Here is a 19626-nt window from a genome sequence, read left to right on the forward strand (position 1 = left end):
AACAGTAGTAGTTGATACAGAGTCATATCACATGGGCAGGAGGTGCCATGATGAACAGCAGTAGGAATAGGAGTATATAGAGTGTCAAATAACTGCTGACATAGGTGTCTTGACTGGGCAGCAGCAGCAGAAGCAGCAGTAGTATTAACAGTAGTAGTTGATACAGAGTCATATCACATGGGCAGGAGGTGCCATGATGAACAGCAGTGGTAATAAGAGTATATAGGGTGTGAAATAACTGCTGACATAGGTGTCTTGACTGAGCAGCAGCAGTAGTAGTATTAGCAGTAGTAGTTGATACAGAGTCATATCACTTGGGCAGGAGGTGCCATGATGAACAGCAGTGGTAATAAGAGTATATAGGGTGTGAAATAACTGCTGACATAGGTGTCTTGACTGAGCAGCAGCAGTAGTAGTATTAGCAGTAGTAGTTGATACAGAGTCATATCACTTGGGCAGGAGGTGCCATCATGAACAGCAGTAGGAATAGGAGTATATAGAGTGTCAAATAACTGCTGACATAGGTGTCTTGACTGGGCAGCAGCAGCAGAAGCAGCAGTAGTATTAACAGTAGTAGTTGATACAGAGTCATATCACATGGGCAGGAGGTGCCATGATGAACAGCAGTAGGAATAGGAGTATATAGAGTGTCAAATAACTGCTGACATAGGTGTCTTGACTGGGCAGCAGCAGCAGAAGCAGCAGTAGTATTAACAGTAGTAGTTGATACAGAGTCATATCACATGGGCAGGAGGTGCCATGATGAACAGCAGTAGGAATAGGAGTATATAGAGTGTCAAATAACTGCTGACATAGGTGTCTTGACTGGGCAGCAGCAGCAGAAGCAGCAGTAGTAGTATTAACAGTAGTAGTTGATACAGAGTCATATCACATGGGCAGGAGTTGCCATGATGTACAGCAGTCTTAATAAGAGTATATAGGGTGTGAAATAACTGCTGACATAATTGTCTTGACTGATCCAAAGGAGTCATGGGAGAAAATCATGTGGTCAGATGAGACTATAATATAATTTTTTGATCATAATTTCACTAACCGTGTTCGGAGGAAGAATAATGATGAGTACCATGCCAAGAACGCCATCCCTAATGTGAAGCATGGGGGTGGTAGCATCATGCTTTGGTGGTGTTTTTCTGCACATGGGACAGGGTGACTGCACTGTATTAAGGAGAGGATGACCGGGGCCATGTATTGCAAGATTTTGGGCAACAACCTGCTTCCCTGAGTTAGAGCTTTGAAGATGGGTCGAGGCTGGGTCTTCCAACATGAGAATGACCCAAAGCACACAGCCAGGATAACCAAGGATTGGCTCTGTAAGGAGCATATCAAGGTTCTGGCGTGGCCTAGCCAGTCTCCAGACCTAAACCCAATAGAGAATCTTTGGAGGGAGCTCAAACTCCGTGTTTCTCAGCGATAGCCCAGAAACATGACTGATGTAGAGAAGATCTGTGTGGAGGAGTGGGCCAAAATCCCTCCTCCAGTGTGTGCAAAGCTGGTGTAAAACTACAAGAAATTTTTGACCGCTGTAATTGCAAAGAAAGCCTACTGTACCAAATATTAACATTGATTTTCTCTGATGTTGAAATAGTTATATTCAGCACTGTAAATACATCAGGTCCGGGGCTTCATCAGGGAATGCATGGCAAGGGACCCTTCAGCGCCCTGAACCGACGACGGGTGCCAGAAAGTCACCGCCGATCCAGGACTCATTCATCTTTATGAATGTGAGTCTGTCCACGGACTCTGTGGACAGACGGGTCCTCTTGTCCGTGACCACCCCACCTGCCGCGCTGAATGTCCGCTCAGATAGTACGCTGGAGGGGGGGCAAGACAATAACTCCAGCGCATACTGAGCGAGCTCGCGGCAGGTGTCCAATCTGGCAACCCAGTACTCCATGGGGTCGTCGGTGCTCATACTGTCAGAAGCACCGACGGACGCCATGTAGTCTGCCACCATGTGGGCCAGCCGCTGGTGGTGACTGCTGCTGCTGCTGCTGGTGGTGGTACTGGGTCGCTCGGTTTGGAAGAACATCCTCATCTCTTCCATTAGGTCCCCTGCTCGGCTGCAGCTGGGTGCAGCCACCTGCTGGGTGAGATGAGGGGGGACAACTGGAGGCCGGGGAGTTGCCTGCTCCAACCGTCTGACAATGGCTGCCTGCAGTTCCTCCATCCGGTGCTGCCTCCGGCTGGCTGGGATGAACTGCTCCAGTTTCCCCTTGCACCTGGGATCCAAAAGGGTGGCCATCCAGAAATCATCCCTCGTCTTGATGGTCTTAACCCGGGGGTCCCTCCTGAGGCATCTGAGCATGTGGGCAGCCATGGGGAAGAGCACAGCCCGCTGTGACTCCTCAATGCTGGCCAGGTTAATGAGGTGCGACTCTTCTTCCCTGAGGCGCTGCTGGTCAAACTCAGACATGCCCAACCCCCGGACTATCGGTGCCCCCAACACCGGCTCTCCCTCCTGACCAGGCCCTGACTCCGGGACGACACCAGCAACCACCTCCTCCTCCTCTTCATCATCATCCTCCTCCTCCTCCTCCTCCTCCTGGTCCTGGCCCTGGTCTCGGTGGAGCATTGCTGACTCCTCCTGCTCCACCAAGGCACTCTCCCCAGCCTCGAGCAGGCGATCTAGTGTCCTCTCCAGCATGAACAGTATTGGCAGCACGCTATTGAGGCCAATTTGCTCACTGCTGACCATCTTGGTCGCCTGCTCGAAGGAGGACAACACTTGGCAGACCTGGTTTATCTGCCCCCACTGCGCACAGGCGATGAAAGGGAGTTGTGGTGAAGCCCTCTGAGTGCCTAGTTCCATCAGGTACTCCCTCACCGCCCTTTGCTGCTCCCACAACCTCTTCAGCATGTGGAGGGTGGAGTTCCACCGCGTCACACTGTCCACAATCAGCCTGTGAAGGGGCAGATTGTACTTCCGCTGCAATTTGGACAGGGACGCGGTAGCGGTTGGGGAGCGCCTGAAGTGGCTGGCAATCCTACGCGCCTTTGCCACAATGTCACTCAACCCTGGATAAGTGCGCAGGAACTTCTGCACCACCAGGTTGAGGACATGTGCCAGACAGGGCACGTGCGTCAGACTGCCAGCATGGAGGGCGGCGAGTAGGTTGCTGCCGTTATCGCAGACAACCATACCTGGCTGGAGCCTTCGGGGTGTCAGCCACTTCTGGACCTGAGCTTGAAGTGCTTTCAGCACTTCTTCTGCAGTGTGTCTCCGGTCCCCTAAACTAACAAGCTGGAGCACGGCCTGACAGCGCACGTGCCCCACACTTGAGTAGCTACGGGGGCGCTTGCTGGGAGGCTCAGCAGCTGCGGAGACAGTGGCTTGAGGGAGACCAGCAGTTCTCCCCTGGACACCCCGGGGCGGCACCACAAGATCGGTTGCCGACGATCCCTCACCGACGCCTCGGAGGGAAACCCAATGGGCCGTGAAGCTGATGTAGCGTCCCTGCCCATGCCTGCTGGTCCAGCCATCCATTGTCAGATGAACCCTGTCGCTGACAGCGTGATCCAGCGACAGGGTTACATTCTGAACAATGTGCTGGTGTAGGGCAGGGACACCAGTCCTGGCAAAGAAATGGCGGCTGGGGACACGCCATTGGGGTTGGGCCTGCTCCAACATCTGCCTGAAGGGGTTGCTGTCAACTATGTTGAAGGGCAGCAGATGTTGGGCAATAACCCTTGCCAGGAGCCCATTGAGGGAACGCACACGTCGGTCTCCAGGGGGGAAGGGAGTGGTGCGGTCAAAGGCGTCTGAAATCGACGCCTGGCGCCGGACGGCAGTGCGGGACACAGACGTGGAGGGTGCTGTGGAAGTAGAGGTCTGGCTGCCGGTACCAGTACCTCTACTAGAGGGAGCGGGGGGGCATGACCTGCTGGAAACAGATGAAGATGTGGCAGGGGCTGCTGTACCCTGCTCACTTGTGGTGGTGGCGCTGCTACCACCACCACGCTTCATCTCCTCATACAACGCCCAGTGGTTTATCCTGAGGTGCTGGTTCAGGGCTGTGGTACCCATCCGAGCCAAACACTTCCCTCTCTTCACCCTCACTTTACAAATCCGGCAGATGGCCACGGTAGGGTTGTCTGCCACCAGGGTAAAGAAATTCCAGACAGGTGACTTCAGCACCGCCCTCCTGTCAGATGGGGTGACGCTTACTTGCACCTGCTGGGATTCGGTGCGCACAGGTGGAGCTGCCTGCTGCTGCTGCTGCTGCTGCTGCTCCTCCTCCTGACACCTCCTGCTGCCATCACCAGTGGAGACCCTGACGATGGTCTCCCTGGTGGTGACCTGGCGCACCGTTTCACCAGGGTGCCTACCTTCCCCGTCGTCACTGACGTAGTGAGCCGACGCGTCAGATGGCAACCATGATGGGTCACCCTCTTCGCCCCCAGAGATGTCAGACCAAGGGCTGAGATGTGTTGGTCTGAGGGAACCACGTGACATGGAGCCTCTAGCCTGGCTCCGCTGTCCCCTCACCCACGCCTGGGTCTGACTAGGTGCTGCTGTTTCCTGCACCAAAACAGCAGCACCAGTTTGAAGGGATGTCTCTGGGATACTGCCAGCAGGTATCCCATCCTCCTCATCCATCCCTTCAAAAAGGTCCTGACCATCAGGACAGAGCTGGAGGTCTGCCTGATGCATGGCCTCCCCCAAGAGATCCCTATCACTGTCGCTGTCGAACAGTAAGATGCTGGACTCTTGGGGGCTGGGGGGGGGTAGTACAGGCAACGGTGTAATGGTGGTACTACTGTGAGTCGGGACCGACGACTCAGTGGCACTGCTGTGCCCCATGTAGTCCACCACTACTTGAGCCTGAGATGGCAATATCGGGCGGCTGCCCGATGGGAAGAACTCCCGGATCAGGCGTACTCCCCTTGCACCCGATCCTCTACCACTAGTAGGGGCACGAGAGGTACCCCGTGCTGGCAGCGATCCAGCACTGGGAGTAACTCCCCTACCCCTACTGCCACGGCCACGGATGCCGCTCATAATTGCTGATATGTGTGTGGGGGGGTTAAACTTTATTGGGGGGGAAAATGTGAACAAAATGTGTTTTTGTGTTTTTTTTTACAAGACAGGCACGCAGACAAAGACGTACACAGACAGCTACTAAACTATAAGAAAAGTAGTACACCAGACAAGGACTACAAAATTAAAGAAAAAAAAAAAAAGCACTAAACAAACACTAACTTTTTTTTTTTTTTTTTTTTTAAACACAAAACACAGACACTAAACACACACTAAGCTAAGCTAGATGAAATAAATGTACACTAACAGTGTGTACACTTACTACACAAAATTTAACTAAACTGAACACAAAACTTAGCTTTTATAAAAGCTCTTTAGGGAAAACTAAACAAAATTTGAACTGAGATGCCTATCAAATATCACTGAACAGTGAACCTGCAAGATCTGACAGTAACACAAGATGAACAAAACTTAGCTTTTAGAAAAGCTCTTTTATAAAGCTCAGATCAATATGTGTTCTGAAATCTCTTGCAAATATAACTGAACAGGGAGGATTGCAGGATCAAACAGTAACACAAATGAAAAAAACAGCACAAAACAGCACAAAACGTAGCTTTGAAAAAAGCTCTTGGGTCTATTGCTTTGAAAAAAGCAGTTGATATACTGGAAAAGATCCACTGGAATCACTAAATAGCAATGCTGGTGATGATCTAAATCAATCAAGAACAAAGACACAGGAAACCAGGAAACCAGGAACACAGAAACAGCCTCCACACTCTATAGCAAGCTTCTGAATCTGCAATGAAATGGTGCTGGGAGTGAGCTTATATAATGTCCATGCAGGCAGGTTCCTATTGGTTGCTAACCTGTGACGAGTGTGGAAGGAGAACTCTGATTGGCTCTGATGCAAAAGGGCGGAGCAAATAATCGCGCAATATTCCTATTGCCGAATATTCGCATTGCGAATATTCGGCAATATAAAATGATCGCTTCAGCTACTCGGCCCAATGGCTCTAATCATACCAGCAATGCTTTCAGACGTCTATGGAGATCACTAGGATGTGATCTGTTTTAAAAATGAAACTGTAAAAATCGCTCTGATGCGGAAGATCGGGGCGAGGAAAATAATCGCGCGATATTGCGTTTGCCGAATAATCGCATTGCGATCTTTCTGGAAAATTCAATGAACGCTTCAGCTACTCGGCCCAGGGTCTCTAATTATACCAGCAATGCTTTTAGACGTCGATGGAGATATCTAGGATGTGATCTGATTCAAAAAAAAAATTGTAAAAAATCGAATATTCGGAATTGCGAATATTCACCGCGAATTTCGAAATATAGCGCGATTTCTCGAATATGCTATATTCGAGTCGAATATTCGCAATGCGAATATTCGTGAGCAACACTATTAAGGATGCAAACTATTTTACACAAGAGGAATTTGTCACCTATTTTAAGATGGAATTTAGCTTTTCCTAGCAACACGCCAGTTAGAACTACTATAGCAAAGTTACAAAGCACCTCTCAGAAATTGTCTCATCGTTTTGGCTACATTAAATAATAATAATAATAAGATTTTTATATGAATTTACAGTAGCATGCTGTCATTTAGTATGTTAAAAAATTCAATATGAAGGTATGTGAACCTCTTGGCATTTACTAGTATCATACTTGCCTAGGTGGAGTCATTACACAGCATCTCTATGGGGTTAGGTTCTAGATTGGGCCGCTCAAAAAAGCACTTTTTTTTTTTTTCTGAAGCCAGTCTGTGGTGGATTTACTTCAATGCTTAGGATTATTGTCCTGCTGCATTACCCAAATTCTACAAAGCTTCAGCTGTTGGACAGCCATCCTAACATTATCTTGTAGGATATTTTGGAAAACTTGGGAATTAATTTTCCACTCGATGGCAAATGGCCCAGACCCTAAGGCAATGATGCAAGCTCAAAATTAATGATGTTCCCTCCACCATAGTTCACCGTTGGGGTGATGTTTTGATGTCGGTAAGCTTATGCTTTTCTCACTGTGCTGAGTATTCTTCCCGCCCAATTCAACTTTTGTTTCATCCATCCACAAAACCTTTTCCCACTAGTGTTGCGACTTGCCAAGGTGCACTTTGGCAAACTTCAGGCATGAAGCAATGTTTTTTTGGAGAGCAGCAGCTTCCTCCATGGTGTTCTGCCATGGACACCCTGCCTGTTCAAAGACTTGCGTATGGTAGACTCACAAACAGGGATATTTGTCAGTTCCAGTGATGTCTTCAAGCCTTAGCTGTTACTCGAGGGTTCTTTTTTTACCTCATAAGGATTAAAGGAAGAGAAGCCACACTACTAAACTATATCACTTTATAGACCGTTTGTCTGACTGATGGATGCCTAAACACTTTGGCATCCCTTTCCATCCTAATCAAAATCAACTACTTGATCGTATACCTTCGGACTCCTTTTGCGTGGCATGGTTTACATCAGCTGATGCTGCCTATGAACAGAAATCATGAAATGTTTAAGTGTCTTATCCCTTAAAGTGGTTGTAAACCCTCCCCCATAACTTTTGCTCATCCAATTCGTCATTAAAAGCACTGCTTGATGTTGTATGTAAATGTCATCTTACTTGCTCCGTTGCCATGTAATCTGTATTATTATTGGCAGTGACGTCGGCCCCGCATTCTCATCTCTCCCCCAATTCACAGCACGCTTCTCCCATTAAGAAGTGTGGCATTAGAAGCCGCGTCTGTCATATCAGCTCCCCTCGGCACTGCGCCGAGATATCGCGAGACTACAGTGTCATTCATACTCAATTTCCATGCACGAGATTTCAGCCCGAGATATCGTGAGACTACAGTCCTATTCATTCTCTCCTCATTTACCCAATGCCCATGCACGAGATTTCACCTGAAAGGGAGGAAGTTCTGTATTTATTGGCGTATAACACTCACTTTTTTACCCTGAAAATAGAGGGTACACTGTGCCTGTGTGTTATACGCAGGGGGCAGTGGAAAGTTTTTTTTTTTTTTCCTGAAACTTCCCTTTTTAATGTTGGGGTGCGTGTTATATGTCTGTGCGTGTTATACACCGATAAATACGGTATATTACACTAAGGACTCGGAAGACTGCAGTTAAGATGGCCCTGTCTTATCACAGGAAGAACACACTTTTAAAAAACTGGAATAAAGTAAGGAATATGCATTTGGGGCTGAGATATGATGCAGAATGTATTAGAATACCTTTTTGCTACTGGCTTGTTTAAAAAGTAGCATTGGAGGGGGAGGGTTTACTTCCTCTTTAAAGCGTTTGTAAACCCGCATATAAATTTTTTTTTTCTTTTTTACACCTGCAAGGCAAAAGCCATAATGAGCTAGTATGCACCGCATATTAGCTCATTATGAAATACTTACCTCGGAACGAGGTAGGGAACTTACCTGGTCCACGCCGAGCCGAGCGTGTCTTCCGGGTATCGCCGCGCCAGCGCTGTGATTGGCTGGAGCGGCGGTGACGTCACTCCCACACATGCGCGCGGGAGATTTCATTCCGGCATGGGTCGGCGGGGACGGCCCTTCAGCCGAGGATCCCCCCTGTGCATGCGCCGCTGCAATCAGCGGCGCATTGCGAGGGGAATATCTCCTAAACCGTACAGGTTTAGGAGATATTCTTTATACCTACAGGTAACCCTTATTATAGGCTTACCTGTAGGCAAAAGTCAAAAAAGTGGGTTTACAACGTAGCTCAGTCTAAACCATTCCTCCAAACTCATTTCATTAATTAGACTTCAGGTCCAACTGACTCCAATTAGCTTTCATTCACTTTTCCCTCCAGCACTGTAAATGTTTAATGGGCGTTTTCAATAAAGCACATGGATTTTTTTTTTGTTGTGTTATCAGCAGTGGAGCACCACAAACCAAAAGCAGTATTTAGTTAATTTTTAATAACCAAAACAAATTTCCTCAAACCATGGGACTTTAAGAGCTGGTTCACACTGGGGCAACACGACTTCCAGCACGACTTTGGGAGGCAACTTGGACACGACTTGAGAATGAATCATCAGGCAACTTACAAGGCAACTTCAAGTTGCCTCCAGGACAGGAGGCTTTCCAGTGGCCAATCAAACAACAATCAGCTCTGTGGGAGGGAGGGGTTTGCCTGAGAAATGTATGTTATCTTCCTGTATTGCTTCAGTTAAGACAGTGATCAGACTTCTGAGGCCGACTTCCATTGAAATCAATGAGTACAAGTTGCAGACAAGTTGCAGACAAGTTGCAGACAAGTTGCAGACAAGTTGCAGACAAGTTGCAGACAAGTTGCAGACAAGTTGCAGACAAGTTGCAGACAAGTTGCAGACAAGTTGCAGACAAGTTGCAGACAAGTTGCAGACAAGTTGCAGACAAGTTGCAGACAAGTTGCAGACAAGTTGCAGACAAGTTGCAGACAAGTTGCAGACAAGTTGCAGACAAGTTGCAGACAAGTTGCAGACAAGTTGCAGACAAGTTGCATTGAAGTAGTACAGGAACCTTTTCTGAAGTTGGAGCGACTTCAGTAGTGTGTATTAAGACGGCTCCATTCACTTCCATTGATTTTCTCAACCACACGACTTGGGACAACTTAGGGTCGGATCCCAGGTCGCCCCTGTGTAAACCGGCTCTTAAAGCTTAAAGTGGAGGTTCCCCTAAAAATAAACTTTTAACCACTTAAGCCCCGGACCAATATGCAGCCTAAAGACCCAAGGTGTTTTTACAGTTCGGGACTGCGTCGCTTTAACAGACAATTGCGCGGTCGTGCGACGTGGCTCCCAAACAAAATTGGCGTCCTTTTTTCCCCACAAATAGAGCTTTCTTTTGGTGGTATTTGATCACATCTGCGGTTTTTAGTTTTTGCGCTATAAACAAAAATAGAGCGACAATTTTGAAAAAAATGCAATATTTTTTACTTTTTGCTGTAATAAATATCCCCCAAAAACATATATAAAAACATTTTTTTTACTCAGTTTAGGCCGATACGTATTCTTCTACCTATTTTTGGTAAAAAAAATCGCAATAAGCGTTTATCGATTGGTTTGCGCAAAATTTATAGTGTTTACAAAATAGGGGATAGTTTTATTGCATTTTTATTAATTTTTTTTTTTTTTACTACTAATGGCGGCGATCAGCAATTTTTTTCGTGACTGCGACATTATGGCGGACACTTCGGACAATTTGGACACATTTTTGGGACCATTGTCATTTTCACAGCAAAAAATGCATTTAAATTGCATTCTTTATTGTGAAAATGACAGTTGCAGTTTGGGAGTTAACCACAGGTGGCGCTGTAGGAGTTAGGGTGTTTACAACTGTTTGGGGGTGTGGCTGTAGGAATGACGTCATCGATCGTGTCTTCCCTATAAAGGGAATGACGCGATCGATGCGCCGCCATAGTGAAGGACGGGGAAGCCGTGTTTACACACGGCTCTCCCCGTTCTTCAGCTCCGGGGAGCGATCGCGACGGAGCGGCTATAAACAAATAGCCGCGCCGTGGTCCCGGATCGCTCCCCGAGCGGACCCGACCTCCGCATGTAGCGGGGGGGGTCCCGATCGGACCCCCCACCCGCTAATAGGCAAGGACGTACGTGTACGCCCATGTGCCTGTACGTGCCATATTGTGGACGTATATGTACATGCGGGGGTCGGGAACTGGTTAACATTGCATTTCCCACATTAATGACAATTAGAATCGGCTGGTTTTATTTAAAAAAAAACGTCCGTACGTACCGTTTGCTATATGCGTTCTCACCACCGCTTCCGGGTATGATGGTCAGGATGGGCGTTCCTAATTGATGGACATGCATCCGACCGACGCATACATCGCGTCACGAGATGCCGAAAGAAGCCGAACGTCGATGCGGCTCTATACGGCGCATGCGCACCGACGTTCGGCTTCTTTCGGCCTCTCCCACTGTTTATGCAATCTGACCACACCCACAGTTTTGGTGCAGTGCCGCTATATTGCCTCATGCCATTTTTCTTGGGGGGGGGGGGGGGGGCACGGTGACATACAACTCGTACGACGGCACTATAAAGGGGAAGTTCCATTTGGATGATGCCACCCTTGGGGCTGCTTTTGCTGATTTCGTGTTAGTAAAAGTTTGAGAGACGATTCGCTCTTTTCAGTCTTCATGCTTTTCAGTTTGTTACAGCGTGACGAATGTGCTATCTCATTACGAACGCTAGTTTTACCAGAACGAGCACTCCCGTCTCATAACTTCCGAGCATGCACATTTTTGTTCACGTCATTAAAGCCTACACACGACCGTTTTTCACGACGTGAAAAACGACGCTAAAAAATAGAGCATGTTCTAAATTTTTATTGCCTATTTTTCACGTCATGAAAAATGCTCTGGAGCTTACTCACAATCGTTTTTTAAATGACATTTAAAAAAATTTCATTTTTCACATCATGAAACATGGTCGTGTGTACGCATCATGAGATGCACAGCATTTTTATCAAAGGAGTGACGAAGGCAGCCCACATACCGGTTTCCTTTAAGCACTCCCCTATATAAGCTAGCCGTAGTAAATATAACTGTAAATTAAACGGATAAAAATAAGATTTCAAAAAGTGCCATCTTGGGGGAACTGAAAAATTTGCATACTGGTTTCATCCAGCCTCATAGTTCCTGTTTTTGCCAAGTTCTTTATAAACTTAAAGAAATTAAATTGCTGTTTGATACATGAATTTTTGAGAACATGTTTGCTAAGCTGGCTGCATTTCTGCTGCACTTGCTCCTTAAAAATGTGGTGATCTCATAATTTTAAGCACAAATTCCACCGAAGCCGCCTTCTCTCTTTTTTTTTTTTTTTTTCGATGGAATGGAAGGGTTTCTATTGCTAAATGCAGAACAGAGCCAACACGCCAACTTAAAAAAGCAAAACAAATCGACGAATGGATGGGAGGACGCTGCAGCAATGTGCGTTCGACACACTGGAAAAAGCTACTGCGAATACTCCAGAAGCGCATTTCTTGTTCAGATTACCACAAGATTGTGATTTATTTATCTCGGTTTGTCACCATATATGGTTGTCAAGGCAGTCTACGTACCCTTGAAATATTGGTGGCGTTTCTTCTGTACATTTTTCCAAAGGTGGGTCGTAGTTGCAAACCAAACATCCCTCAGCTTTAACTGTAAAATCACAACATCTAAATTTAAGGCCTTTTCACACTGATGGGTTTTTGGTGCCTTCCTATTGACTTACAATGGAAGGTGCTATTTTGGCAGATGCAGAACTTTTACAGTTCACCTGCAATGTGAACAGTTACATAGAATTAAATGAGCAATAGTTTTCATGCGCTTTTGTTGGCCTGGAAAAGCGTGCAAAAGTGCACCAATGTGAAAGGGGCCTTTCACTTCCAGAGAAGTCTAATTTTGAATCCTCATACTACAGGGTTGCGATGCATAGAAATTTAGTTCTTCTGTACCAATAAAGTGAAACAGAGAGAAAAAAAATGTGTGCCAGGGCTACAATAAGGAATGTGTGAATTCACTGCACTTCCAGCTTACACGTAGCAGTAAAAGCAATTCCAAAAAAACACTTTCCCATGGACCATAACCTGCTTATGGTAGATAAATCCTCTGATGGTGATACAGAACAAATGTTCTGTCCTGTTGAAAATTGAATTTAGTTGGGTAGTGTACAAGTGAAGATCCAGGAGAGAAACCACTAAAAGCAAGACTAATTAAATGCACTATTAATGTTTGTGTGCATTTAATTTGAAAAAGTATATAATAAATACCGAACAGAGCCCTAGTAGCAAAGGTAGAATATACAGTATGAGGCAATGCGGCAAAATACACAGCTTGGTATAAAGTACAATATCAAGAAATGAAATGCAATAGTATCAAGCAAATTGCCTTGGCACCCTGCCAAGGTAGGAGGGAGTGAGGTCTCTGGGAAATTGCCTTTATGGGGTAACCCCCTTCTCACAATGCTGGAATGCAGCATTCTGACCAGCATTAAACGGGTTGCAGCAGCCATAAACAGGCAAAGAAAAAGGCATAGTCCTGAAGGAGGGAGTGGGCGATGGTCAAGGAGTATTGTACTTTGGACCGCTAAATAGATAGAAATGCAATGCCGATTTCCATATAGTAAAATGTGTGTGTGTGTGTGTATGTATATATGATCTCTATCTATATCTAAGCACAGTTGTAATACTATATAGAACAAGGGAATAAAAGGAGGTATACAAACTGAGATTTAGTACCACCGTAGTAACTGCTTCTATGCTGGCCATTTTTTACTTTTAAAGTGAATGTAAACCCACTCTCATTATTGCTAAGCTACTGCCATAGTGCTCATCTCTAAGGATATACATGCCTCTTGCATGTATCCTTACCTGTCAAATATCTCCCCTTTTTCTGTTTGTAGAGCTGTAACTTCAGTAGACTCCCCACCCACCTCTGCACACTCCCCTTGGAAACATATTTTCTCCTGTGTATTTCTTACACTGAACTTCTGCTTGTCTTGTGGATTATGCCCCATGATCACTAACATCCAGTCAAAACCCAGGAAAGGCACCACATGACTTCAACATGCCCAATCATGCTTAGGTGTGGATCAGCTAATCCTGGGAGAGCTAGCTGGAGAAGAAAGGAGGGAGGATGTGAAGTACACAGACCCTCAAAACCATTGGCCAAGGGTTTGCGGGGATGAGGCTCTTGTCCCCATCAACATGGAAACAAGGTGTTTTGGGGGGGGGCAAAATGCCCTCCCCGTGTGGCCTGGTATGGTTCAGGAGGTGGGGTGCTCTCTTGCCCCCCTTTTTCCTGTAGCCTGCCAGGTTGCATGCTTGGATTTTGGGGGGGCCCCCATGGCTTTTTTTGGGGGGCGTGGGGTTCCCCTTAATATTTATACCAGACGGCTGGTTAATGGACTGGGGGAGAACCCCCTTTTTTTTTTTTTTTCCAATGATTTTTTTTCTATATTGCCAGGACCCGACAATGCATTACAGCCACAAGGCAGTTTTTATTTATTTATTTTTTTCTTTAAAACCATATATTTGAAATTTTGCAAAGAGATACAAAAGTATTGGATATCAAAAAGTTGTACATAGTAAAATACAATGTTCAGTTAGGTAGTCAGGGTGTGCAATAAAATAATCAATAGTATAAGTAATTTATGAGATTAGAAGTAACATTATTAGAACAATAACCAAACAGTAACAGCTTAACAGAGCGAAGGGTGAGATGGAATGTGTTCTACTGTAGTAGTCTTATTGTTTGGACTTGCATTAGGGTATGTCACTTCCAATTAATGGGTGCTAGGGGGGGATTGGCAGCCACATCCGTCCCGTCATGCCTCTGGGAGCAAACCCCCCCCCCACCAGGAGCCTTCTCTGTTTATGGAAGGAACATTATAGGGTATGCAAGAGTAGGGATAGGGTCAAGGGTGAAACAGAATTGCATGCAAGTTTAGCTTTCTGATGATGTGGCGCATGAAGAGAACTTTTGTGTCGTAACCAGGGTTACGTGGTAATGGTCAGACAGCAGGTAAGTTTGCCATGACTGTCAGTATTGGAAATAAATCAAGTGGTGTTCTTTGTAGGTGTATTGCTGTACCTGACCATTGTAGCCATGGTTGCCACAAGGATAAAGTTTTGTGGTAGCTTTCTCTACTAGAGACCATCATGAGTTCGTATCTGCAGTGTGTGTTTACCATTTCAAGAGTCTTCTCAATAGTGGGAGTTGTAACGGATTTCCACAAGCGCGTGATGCAGAGTCTGGTTTCTAAAAGGATATTTGTTATTAGTCTTAGGGAGGGTAGGGATGTCTTCTATTGTTAGATTTAAGAGCACCAGTGCAGGGGAAAAGGGGGTGTGGCAATTGGAGACGTTCCTATAAGATCTGGAATATATTGGACCAGTAAGGCTGTATGTTAGGACATGGATTAGGTCACCTCTTGCTTTTTGGCATTTTCAGCAGGAGTCAGTTGCTTGGAGACCAAAAGAGGCAAGTCTGGTAGGAGTTGGGTACCATCTTTGAGAGATCTTTTGTGATGGTTCCCTTAGGGCTGAGCAACAAGTAGATTCATATATAGATTAGAATGCTTTTTGCCATTGTTCCTCAGTAAAGAGGTTTCCCAAGTCCGATTCCCAGTGTAGATGTGAGGTAGATTTAATAAAGTCTTTCTTCCAGTGTAAAGTGTTGTAGAATAATGAGACCTTTTTGTTTAGGCGGTGAGTGGGTTAAAAAGAACCATGTGGTAAAAAGTAGGGAGTATATTGGGTAGGGTAGATAAGCAATGGGTTACACCTAAGTGAGTGAAATATTATGAGACTGGGAGCGCTAACTCTTTTGGCAGCTGGGAGAAGGTTTTTAAGTTTGAGTTGAACAGTGCTTGAATATGTAGGATACCTTTGCTTGTCCACTGGGATAGCAAGAGGTCTGGCGTTGTGTGAGCACGCCTATTGGAATGGGGGGCGATATGGTTTGTAAAGGTGGTGCCATTTCTGTATCACTGTAATATGCACTGAAGGCATCAGCAATGTTGGGGATTTAGCAATTTTTTATTTCATGTGAGGGTGAATTAGGTAGGCTATCTTGGTTTTTGCTTGATATCCATTTAGGCGTCTAGCTAGAGCTTTCCCTGCTTTATTTGAGGTGGATTAAGATGTAGCCTTCAATTTACATTGTGATTTTTTTTTTTTTTTTTTAAAGGAGTGCAAGAGGAGGGTTCTGAGCTCTTGCCTTGGCGATAGAAGTTGGCAGAATGTGAAGTCACCACACATAATCACATGGCCTCTTTTGATGGGTTTGATGGATTGCATGAGGTTTTTGAGGAAGCGCATTTAGGGGACATTAGGTGATTTTATGTTTATCAAGTTTATAGGTGACATTATTAATAGTGCATGTTAGTATAATGTACCAACCGTTCGGGTCTAGGGTCACCTGATTGGGCTGGAAGGTCACTGTGTCTTTGAAAGCAATTAGGACTCCTCTTTTCTTCTTTTTTTTTTTTTTTTTTTTTTTGGAGGAAAAGAAGGCATGGAAGATGTGTGGGAAGCACTTGTTGGAGCATGTAAGTGTTGCGGATGATAAATGAGTCTTTTGGACACATTGAGCCCTGGTTCACACTGGGTACGATTTGGAACGATTTGAGATGCGATTTGACATGTCAAATCGCATCTCAAATCGGCGGCATTTGCCGGCAATTGTCGACAATGGCACTGTCCTAATCAGTGCGACGCCGCATCTGCGATTTCCAAAAGTAGTTCCTGTACTACTTTTTGCGATTTCGGCCCGCGATTTACATTAAATTACGGCCGAAATCGCGGCCGCGAAATCGATTTTGAATTCGCAGCAGTGTGAACCTAGGCAGAATGTCAGTTTTCCATAGGGCGTGGCGCATGGCAGGATGATTAAGCCCATTTGTTTAACAAAGCAATAAGAGCTATAAGCCATGAACCGGGAAGAGAAAGGTTTACATGTGGAAGGCCCATCCATGGGTTAGAGGTTGCAGGTGTCAGTCATATTGCTTCTGCTGGTTGCGACGGCTGTATAGAGATTTGGGTTGTGGCAAAGGAAGACTGGATTCCTGCTGTTCTAGAATGATGCACCAGGTGTATGAGAGTTTTATAACACTTATACATTTTATGAGTTTATCCACAGTGGGAGCACATGCATTCTAATGGATGAATAAGGGGCAGGTGGGCCTGGAGGTAGCCCAGTCCTTAAAGGCACAGGGGCACATTGGACAACTAACACATAATGCCCGTAAAGGTGCCCAGTGTGTCACGTGACCAATTTAACACCAGTAACAAAGAGATGGCCCCTGCCCCTACCTATAACTGTCTTTCCCAGCAAGGAGCACGTGAAAGGCAAAACTCCCAGCTCAAATCGCCAACTAGCCTGCTTACCAACCTAATTAACCTGTCCAACAGTCTGCATGCCCACATTGTGGAGACTGGAGGAATGAATGGCTGATGCAGGGCGTGGATGTGGATACTGGACGGATGGATGATGCTGGACGTGGATACATTGTGGAGACTGGAGTCCAGTCTCCACAATGTATCCACGTCCAGCATCATCCATCCATCCATCCCTCCAGTTTCTACAATGTATCCAAATCCACGTCCAGCAGTCATTGGAGGGATGGATGGATGATGCTGGACTTGGATACAGTGTGGAGAGGGATGGATGATGCTTGGCATGCATTACAAAGGGGCCCCATTACAGTACTGCCTATAGTGTAATATGCATTACAGTGGGGAGAATGAATGATAGAGGATGTGTATCTGAGTCTTGACTATAGGGAAGCATGCATTACAAAGGGGACCTGTATTGGATGGCAAGGGTTAGTCCTGCCTATAGTTTGGCATGAATTGCAGGGTGTAATGTTGGAGCCCCACCTACAGTCTGGTAAAGGGGGTGTGTCCGAGCCCTTCTATAGGCTCATGTGCATTACAAAGCCCTGCCTATAATGTAACATGCAATACATACCTGTCAGAACTCTCTTTAACCCCCTGATGGCGGCCCTGAGTATGAGACGGCATGCCATGCCCTCTTCATCCAGACCCAAAAACCTTCCTGAATTGTCTTCACAGTCGGTTGAAGAATTTTAATCAAGAAAAATTTCAAGGTGCGCTGAAACGCTGTATTAGTTTTGGCAACAATGGGGCATTCATTCTTGTGCATTTTAGGCAAATAAAGTTGAACAGAGGGCAGAGGATCAGAATCTATAATGCCGTGTACACACGATCATTTTTCAGCATGAAAAAAACTTTTTTTTTAAAAAAACGTCATTTAAAATGATCGTGTGTGGGCTCCACATCATTTTTCAGGTTCTGAAAAACGACAAAAAATTTGAACATGCTGCATTTGTTAACGTCGTTTTAAACAATGTCGTTTTTCGGGTTGTAAAAAATGATAGTGTGTGGGCTAAAACAACGTTTAAAACCCGTGCATGCTCAGAAACAAGTTATGAGACGGGAGAGCTCCTTCTGGTAAAACTACCGTTCATAATGGAGTAAGCACATTCATCACGCTGTAACAGACAAAAAAGCGCAAATCGTCTTTTACTAACACGGAATCAGCTAAAGCAGCCCAAAGGCGAATAGAACTTCCCCTTTAAAGTGCCGTCGTACGCGTTGTACGTCACCGCGCTTTGCTAGAGCATTTTTTAAAAACGATGGTGTGTGGGTTACGTCGTTTTAATGATGAAGTTGGAAAAACTTTGTTTTTTAAACATGCTGAAAAACTTTTTTTTTTTTTTTTTTTTTTTTTTTCATGCTGAAAAATGATCGTGTGTACGCGGCATTAGACAATAGGGTCTGAAATTTGGAGCATATCTTCAGAATGATAGTCAATTCTGTTTATAATGACAATAGTACCGCCCTTATCTGATGGTTTAATAACCAGGGATTTTTCATAAAGTGACCCTTAGTGCATCCCATTCTGTCATGTCGCGTTTAGGTGGTTTGTGCCAAAATCATCTATGGGACCAATTAATACTTTTTAATATAGCTGTCTACCAAGTGATTGAAGGTCTCAATTGTGTAGGATTGAATGGGAGGTAACCTACTTTGTGCAAGGTCCATCCCATGACTGGGATCCAATCTGAATAGCTAGGCAAAGAGCTTCCTGCGCTTTTAATCTTTTCCTCTTGGAAATGAGCCAGATCTGGTTGGTTGGAGAAAGCGCGCCCCTGCAATGTCCTCTGTTTTGGCTACATTTATCAGTTATGCTAGAGATCTTTTCATGTAACTGTGGGATGTCCAGGAGGGGTTGCAAGAAAAAAAAAAGTAAAAGGGACAAACAATCCTGAGGTTTTCAAGAAACCAGCAAAATCCAACAAATACATTGCAGGTTTTAACCTCTCCAGCTGCCAATTCAGTGGGAGAATGAAAACTCCTAAACTGTTGACTCTCCTGTCCAACAAACCGTAATTTGTGTGTATATATTTTAACTGGCTGTGGAATGATTCGAATTTGAGAGACAACTTAAGTTAAAATATTTGCTTTGTCTCTTTTGTCTGGCTACAAACAGGTTCCAACAAGAAACTTTTATATAATTTAATCAAAACCGTTTGCAGAGATAACCTTATCGCTTGCAAGCCACAAGAAGCCATATACCAATTTGGATACTTCTACGTGCTTCCCCTGATTCCCCAGGAAGAATAAAAGCACACTTTTCAAACCTGAGGGAATATGAGGTGCAGTAGACCTTTTGGACTATGCAAATTTGTAGACATTGTTGATAGGTAGAGAAGTCTAACAAGTAAACAGATTCCATTGGATCCAGAACAAATTACTTTCTTTAAATAATCCCCAAATTATGCCTTTACCATTGTGGACACTGGTTAATTATATACAAACCAATTTGGGGCACAGAGATGAAAAGTTTTTTTTTTTCTTTTTATAATTTCCGCTTTTGCCAACTTGTAGGTCTACAAGGCAAATGCATATTTTTCTTCATCGATGTTTTGAAATTATGTTCAGGCCTGGTTATGATACATGGACAATATTTTTGCTATTTGGAAACTCGCTTCAATGAATCAATGAATTTGATATGTTGGCTTTTTCAATTCTGCACATGCCTTTCTTGAATGTAACCCTGCTTTTTCTGGATGTGGCTGTTAGGGAGCGTTGGTGATATTTCCACAAATATAT

The 19626-nt window shown here is 45.1% G+C and overlaps 1 protein-coding gene across 3 annotated transcripts in view; it reads left to right on the forward strand.

Annotated features, from left to right (window-relative positions):
• Positions 1–19626, forward strand: part of DSE (dermatan sulfate epimerase) — a 72458-nt gene that overhangs the window by 22175 nt on the left and 30657 nt on the right. The gene's annotated exons all lie outside the window — the stretch shown is intronic.

The sequence above is a fragment of the Rana temporaria genome, chromosome 4 (genome assembly GCF_905171775.1).
Source record: "Rana temporaria chromosome 4, aRanTem1.1, whole genome shotgun sequence".
NCBI lineage: Eukaryota > Metazoa > Chordata > Amphibia > Anura > Ranidae > Rana > Rana temporaria.